General features: G+C 39.3%; 1 pseudogene; it reads left to right on the forward strand.

Moving 5' to 3' along the window:
• Positions 1-398: 398 nt before the first annotated feature.
• On the forward strand, positions 399-864 carry LOC106735544 (60S ribosomal protein L35a-like; annotated as a pseudogene).
• The last annotated feature ends 5645 nt before the right edge of the window (positions 865-6509 follow it).

Consider the following 6509-nt stretch of genomic DNA (forward strand, 5'->3'; position numbering starts at 1 on the left):
AAAGCCAGTTATCACCCTTTGAGACTAACCCTTTTGTAGGGAGAGATTCCATGTGGTAGAGGAAGTTATAATTGTCTATATATCCATAGGCCAATGCACACTGCTTCCTGCATTTTCCTAAGTTCCTTGCAGTTACATGGATTTTCATATGACTCGTTTTAGCAAATGGGCTGTGAGTGAAAGTGTTGTCATGTTAAGGCTGAAGTGCTTAAAAGCTGACATGTGACTGTCTAATTCTTGTCAGACTCTTCTTCTGTCACATATGAGCCCCTGAACTGTTAGGGCCACAAAAAGGAGAGAGCCTGAATCCCTGAGTCACTGCTTAGGGCATGCTGCCTTGGAGAGATAACAAATCTTCAGGAAATTTTGTATGAATAAAAAATTAAACCATGGCCATCTTGGAGCCTGTGGAGGTGAGTGAAGATCCTGCTGCTGAACTTTGGGAACAAATAATCGAGGCCTGCTGGGAACAGGACTTCTAAAAGGCAACTATGTCTGGAAGGCTGTGGTCCAAGGCCATTTTTGCTGGCTATAAGCGGGGTCTCAGGAATCAAAGGGAGCACGCAGCTCTTCTTAAAATTGAAGGTGTTTATGCATGAGATGAAACGGAATTCTATTTAGGCAAGAGGTGTGCCTATGTGTACAAAGCAAAAAACAACACAGTGACTCCTGGTGGCAAACCAAATAAAACCAGAGTAATCTGGGGAAAGGTTACCCTAGCCCATGGAAACAGTGGCATGGTTCGAGCCAAATTCCAAAGCAACCTGCCTGCTAAGGCTTTGGACACAGAATCCGTGTGATGCTGTATCCCTCAAGGATTTAAAATAATGAAATGTAAATGAATAAATATGGATTTGTGTTGTAAAAAAAATTAAACCATCATATTTTTAAGGCACTGGGATTTGGAAGTTTGTTTGTTACTGTAGTGAAGACTAGCTTATCCTGACTAATGTGCTCTACAGTGAAAGCTAAGAGGTGGGAGAGTGCTATGGTGTAGAGATAAACACTTTATAATAAGCTGGAGAATTGAAAGATAAGAGGGTTTAGATGAATAGATAGGAAGAAGGTAGAAATTTAATAGATGCTGTGGGCTACCAGGTTGGAATGACAGCCGAGTATCATAAACCCCCAAATGTAGTTACTTATCACTTAAACAGAAAATCCAAAGAGTAAAGCCTGGATGGTGGTGCAGTGATAAAATGTGATGCTCTGTGAGACTGACTAGGTGGGAAGGCTTCATGTTCATATTCAGAGATCCCTGAGCATGTAGGTGTCCATTATTCAAGGTTGACTGAATGCTAGGGGTGGATCACGGCATCAGGACCCTGTCAGGAGTGCCGTTTCTCTGTCTCTCCCTCTCTGTCTGTGTCTCTCACACTTGAATAATCTTTTTATTTTTTGGAGAGGTTTTCGCTATAGGGCACGTGAGCTCGCCAGAAAGACAGAGAGAGACAGAGAGAGAGAAAGCGAGGGATGGCCGTGCCGCCACCCCTTCTCCTCCATTCTCCTCTCGGGATCTTGGACATGCACGCACACATGCCCATTGTGAGTTTAAGCCACCAGGTCCGGGACTTGAACCGCAGTCGACTATATGGGAATCCAGCGACATAGCCATTACGCCAACTGCTGGTCCCTACTTGAATGATCTTTTAAGAATACAGAGTATTTCCATGATCTTCCTAAATGCTGCTGATTTGTTCCCTCCCCAAACTTCTGCCTTCAAAACTCTTACTTAAAACTCAGTCTGTCTTGTTGTAACATAAGGTCTTCTTGTTCTTGGAATAAAAAAATACAGTTGCTCACTATCACCCATAAAATATTGCTTCATTAACTTGAAGACTGTAATTAACTACATATCAGCCTTCTGGCTCCAGGCAAATATCCATAATTCCTTTAGTCTTTCTTCACAGTCTGCTTCTAACCTGTTAATCATTTCCCGTGCCCTCTCACCATCATCAGTAGAAAGGAAAAAGTCTCTTTACTTGGAAGCTAACCACACATGGCACTCTTCTTAGGTACTTGACTAGCAGCCCCACATTAAAGTAAACCAGATACATACACGAGCACAGTGCGTGCGTGCGTGCGTGTGTGTGTGTGTGTGTATGAACAGATTTGTGTGTAAGAACAGATTAGTAGTCTAGACAAGCAGGAAAAAGAGATTATCTATTTCACAAAAGAATTAACGTGATCATTTCAAATAACAAATTCCCCTAGGTGCCTTTAAAAATGAGATTTAATTTATCCCTCTCTAAAAATGCTTACAGTTGTTTATTTTGTTGAGGTGCTCACTGCAAATCTAAGTCTCTTTGTACAAAGAATTTCTTGCCCACTGAAGGCAATTTTATGAAATATAATTGTAGAAAAACAAACAAAAATATGGGAGAAGGAAGAAACATCAATTTACTAAGTGTGGTGAGATTACACTGGATGAGGGACAGTGAAAGCTGCCGTTAGGAAAAAGGTAACCTGGTGTCCAGGAGAAGGGAGTTTGCTCTCCTCTAGCAGAGGAGGATGAGTGACTAACTGAGGTGGAGGCAGGTAGAAGGAGAAAGGATGTTCTGTACAAGCATATGGCTGTCATATGGCTGTCATATGCTGCTCAACGTCGTGTTTTAAGACAAACTAGTCAATGCTATGGTAACAAATACCTGACATGTAGGAGTCTTGTTCCTGCCTACTGACTAGATCCAAAGACTTTTAGCAGTCTATAATAGTGTATGTAAGGATCACTGGTAGGCCCAGCTGTAGTGGTACAGGCAATAGGGCACTGCTGTGTGATATTGGAGCTTCATTGGAGGCTTGGATCAGATCTCAGGTCAACCCGAACATACCAGATGCACCTGCATTTGTCTGTAATCCTGCTGGGCTAGGAGGCTTGGGGAAGGATAGAGGCACGGCAAGACTCTGTCCGGAGTACCTGTCTCTCTCTCTCTCCCATGAATGAAGAATAAAACTACTTGTAAATTTGTTACAACTCCATTGATTCTGACCAGTAGGGTAGAGGTGGGCCAGGAATGAACTGTGTACCAAGATTTCAAGCGATTCCCTGGCTGGTATCCCAAGGAACAAAAAAGATAAGCAGGAGTTAGAATTAACAATGGGATCAGAATTTTTGGTTTCACAAGGGATAAAGAAAGGCTTCCGTATCATTGGGGACAATGGAAATTATGACTCCAACAGCAATAGTAATAAGAAGGGAAGTCTTAGAAAGCATAGAGAGGTAATATGTTCTGAAATGGCACCTATGAGAAGCAGTAGTCCCTGCATACTGCAAACTGCATGAGGGTAGAGAAAGTGGTGGGTTGGGTCGCTATAATTTCCCAGCACCTACTACAGTGCCCAGCATATTGTAAATGTTCAAAGAACTCTGAATTGAATACTGTCCAATTCAATACAAAGACCTGGAAGATGGAGTTGAATGTGGGAACAGGAAGAAAGTGACAGGAAGGAATTCACAAGGGTGAATGTTCCAACCATTCTAAATAGAACAAGCTGTAGAATAACTTTTGCTTTTTTTTTTCTCACCTCTATTAGTAAGCCTAAGATGGTCAAAAGAAATATATATCCCTTACGCAAGGGATAAAAAGACCAAATCATGTGATGACTTGAAGAGAAACATTAGAAAAGTGAGTTTTGCTAAATTATTTGTCAAATTATCTCACCGATATTCTGATCAATTCTGGTTCCTATGGGAACTTCCCCTCCAGGTGATCAACATCTTAACTCTAGATTTCTTCAGGATCATGGACATGGTTGTGTGCACTCAGGGTACAGGGAGATCTCAGGATGCAAAACCAGAACCTTCCCATATGGCTTGAGCATTGTGTTACCACTGCACCACTACAGTGGACCTAAATTTGCCCTCTCTGATACTTACGTGTACCAAAGAATTGGCCACCCATACTCCAAACACTGACTTAAGAAAGTAGGTAAATCTGTAGCCATGTAGTGACCAATATATAATTCCCTTAACTATTGGAATTAAAGATACTTTAAAATATGATTGTTTAAGCAATATGTTTAACTGCTTATTATTAGGGTGAATTGCTCTATATACATGCAAGAATTGAGCACAAAAGTTGAGCTTCTATGATTGTCTTCATAAAGGCAATTTTTGCCCTCACAGCCCTGACATTGGAAAAAGCAGAGGTCAACCGTTTTACTGAATATGTAATGTATGAAGATGATAAGGTTGAATGGAAAAGACAAAGCCATCCACTCTTAAACCACACATAAATCTAGCCTTAGGCTCACATGATTACTTATTCTTCTCATTTGGGCTTGTTAAGTAATTACTACGTAAATTATTAGGATAATGTAATATGCATGACTTTAAGGAATGACAAATTGTAGCTAACTTTCTTAATTTGTTGCCATAGTTACATTTCTAGAAATTCTAAATTGTTCCTCTTTCCATGTATAAATTACTGCCACCCTGCTATTTGTTTAGCTTTGATTGGTGAGATCTAATTGCATACTGGAAAAATGACTACAAGTGTAGTCCTGAAGGTCTTGCCCTGATTTCTCCTTCAATGGTCATGCAGTTTCCAGCCAAGGCAAAGGTATGAGTGACCTCAATGAAAGGGCTAGAAAGTCTTGAAGACAAATCAGGATTAGGCAGCCCAACTTCATCTAGTGGTGACTTAGTGCTACCTTTTTAGCTTTTGGCCACCCAGTTGGTTATTGTGGAAACTTGTCACCACTCACGTCTATAAAAACAAAAGAAAGTCTATCTCTGCCACACTGGATTGTCTTGAGGAAAGGTGTGAATATCCTTTCTTTCTTTCCAATATATATATATACACACATATTTATATATGTGTGTGTGTGTGTATATATTTGAATTTTTTTTTTGCTGTAGGGTGCATGTCCTCGCTTGAGAGACAGAGAGAGATAGAGAGACAGAAAGTGAGAAATTGCCCCCCCCCCCAGAGGGGATAGCCACATCACAATCCCTTCTCCTCCATTCTCCTTTTTGGGATTTTGGGCGTGCACACACACACACACACACACACACACACACACACATACACCTAACATGAGTTTTAAGCTATTGGATCCAGGACTTGAACTGCGTTCAACTACATGGGAGTCCAGCGACGTATCCATTATACCAGTGGCTGGTCGCACTTTCCATAAAATATTAAAAAATATATAAATCATTTCTCTGCAAAGAGGGTAGACTTGGCTTAAGATCTGTCTAAAAACAATATGAATAATTTTTATTACTAAAATTCTTTCTCATTCCATCTTTCAAAGGATGAGTGAAGATATACTAGGCATTATGGGGCAAATGAAAACCAGAGTGAAGAAAGTAATTTCCAGCTAATAGGCACTAGAGACAATAGAGTTTAAGGCAAAAACACACTAAATAACACTATATAAAAGATTTTATTTTGGTAATAAATATAATACTTAATAGCATCGAAATGTTTAAAAACCACAGCTAGCAGAAACAGAAAAAAATTATCAGAAAAACAATTCATGTGAGAGAAGACACAGTTCCTTAAACATTTGTGTGTTCTAATGATCAAATATTTGAATACTAAGATTGAGTTCCTCAGTATTTATACTCCTTGATTTCCTTATATCACATCTCTGGGTATGAATGGTCTCCAAAAAGCTCATAAAAATATGTATTATGAAAAAACTATGCATGGATTTCAAAATATTTTAAATGAAAATAGGCTCACCCTTTAATTTCATTTTCCCACAAACTTCTTGAAGTCCCCTTATATCTGTAAAGGTTTTTGATCTACACAGAATTCACTTCCTTATTAAGCATTAGTGTAAAATCTGGTCATATACCAGGCCTTGAGGAAAACTTAATAAATTTCAAAAAGCAAAAATTATAGGGTTCATATTTTCTGATCACAAAGCAAATAATAATAATGATTATAAATGCTTAAAATACCCACTTGCTTGGAAATTAAAACAAAAACTATAATAAGTTTTTGAGTCAAAGAGAAAATCAGAACCATAATTACAGGCCATTTAAAAAATAATGACAATGAAACAATGCCTATCAACTCTTATGGAATGCAGTTAAAAGTAAAAGTGAGAGATTAATGTGCACTTGTGCATACTCAAATTTTTAAACAAGAAAGGTTGTAAATAAACAAACTACACAATCAACTCAAGAAATCAGAAGCCCTCTTTCTGAGCAACAGAGCCCAGTAGGAGGGGAGGAGGAAAGGAGTAGAGAGCTGGGCTAGAATTTATGTGGCTTCTGTAACCGACCTGTCTGCTAAGATGGGGTTAGGAGATAGGTTGGGGAATTGTTGATTGCTTGTATAAAATCCCTTACTCTTTATGTTTGCATAACTAACTCAAGCTTTTCCTCCACTTCTTTATTCAACTAGGAGTTTGTATTTCTTTTCCTCCCTTCCTGCACACAGGCATGCAGGACCTGACAGCCTAAGATGTAACTACTCAGAGGGTTTCTCCGATCTGACTACCCATCCAGGGTATATGTACTTTTATTCCAGAACAACCTGTAATTACAATTA

The sequence above is a fragment of the Tupaia chinensis genome, unplaced genomic scaffold (assembly GCF_000334495.1).
Source record: "Tupaia chinensis unplaced genomic scaffold, TupChi_1.0 Scaffold000429_1, whole genome shotgun sequence".
NCBI lineage: Eukaryota > Metazoa > Chordata > Mammalia > Scandentia > Tupaiidae > Tupaia > Tupaia belangeri.